Genomic DNA, 1676 nt, shown 5'->3' with positions numbered 1-1676 from the left:
AGAGTGTGTGAATAAAATGTATATGCAGCGTGTGTGAAATGTGAATATAATTTATATGCAAACTTATGGTTATTGCTGGAAAGAATTTGCGTACATGTGAACAATATATGTATGCAGTGTGTGTGAAATGTGAGTATAATTTATGTCATGTCTCTTAACATACTGTATATGAATTGTGTGTGGTATTTGAACTATGGTATTGCTGCAATGAAAATTGAATTTGCATGCACATGAACTCGCTATACCAATAGTTCTCTGCCCGCAACCCCAGCTCCTACTTCGAATGATAGAACGATTCGAAAGGGGCATACGTACGGCTTTGACTAAACGACTAACTAAGGCTAACGGAATAACAAAATCGGAAGGAGACGTAATCGAAAGAAAGCTTGGTGGGTGTGAAGTGGTATGAAATGTGGACTATTGAGTTCTGTATGCTTTTAGAATTATAACTGAATGAAAATTGAATCATATGGGATGTGAAGTGTGTATGAAATGTAACATAATGTTATTTTATAGGAAAGGAAGAAACACACACACTGGTCTTCATGTACCAACATGAATGTGTTTGTTGATCTTTTGACTATTCTTGGGCAAGAGAGATTTCAACAATTTCTCGATCAAACTCCTTTTGGTATATTCTATGAGATGCACCATATAAAGATCCAATGTCAATTACTTAGGCATCTGATGATTCTTGAAAAACAAAATGTTTGAGACGACATGTTTGTTATTAAAATAAACGGTACAAAATTACGATTCGAAATCAAGGAATTTTCAATAGCAATAAATTAGAAACGTCACCTCCATAAGTGTTTCTTTATCCTTGTAAACATGATTCTCATCTATAAATAAATTAGAAACGTCACTGATTACTCCATTGTCTTCATCAATACTTTCATCTACAACTTCATCTACATTCACTCCTACTAATCGGATGGCGTTGTTGGAATATAAATCAAAGTTCGTTGATGTTATAGCAACATCAGAAACTCTCCTATTCACAACAACTAGAGAATGCGGATTATCCATTGCTATATTCTTCAATGTTATGCACAATGGATATTTAGTAAAGAAATCCAAATTAACTTTCTTTTGATCTAAGAAAACACGCACACCAACATCATTGTGTATTCTAACAAGTGGGCATCAATCATTTACTAAATATTTTATCTCTAAATCATTTATAGTAGTATCTATCATAAGCTGCGATGTTATCACGCTTACTAGACCATTATAATGACTAGAAGAATCATATAAAACCCCTTCCATTTGAAAATCCACATAATGCCCTGTTACGTTAAAAAAAAAGGTATCAGATTATAAACAAACAATTCGAAATACAAATATCATTCAGACAGACAGAATATTACAAAATAATTTTTATATTTAATTAAACAAACAATTCTTACAAATATCATTCAAATAGTACATTCCAAGCACATTCATACTACTATAATACATAAATCATACAACACATACTTATTTAATAACAAAAAACTTTATACACAAATGTCTACATAAAATTTCACCATCAATACAACATTAAAAAACTTTTCATACATTTCGTCAGACACGACTACAAACGAAATTCATACTTTCTTAATATACATTTCATACACATGTCGCATAGACAGTTATGATACCAACATTCAAACACACTTAATACACATTTCATA

This window comes from Solanum tuberosum, unplaced genomic scaffold (genome assembly GCF_000226075.1).
Source record: "Solanum tuberosum cultivar DM 1-3 516 R44 unplaced genomic scaffold, SolTub_3.0 scf00471, whole genome shotgun sequence".
NCBI classification, from domain to species: Eukaryota; Viridiplantae; Streptophyta; class Magnoliopsida; order Solanales; family Solanaceae; genus Solanum; species Solanum tuberosum.
Note: the sequence above shows the minus strand (reverse complement) of the source record.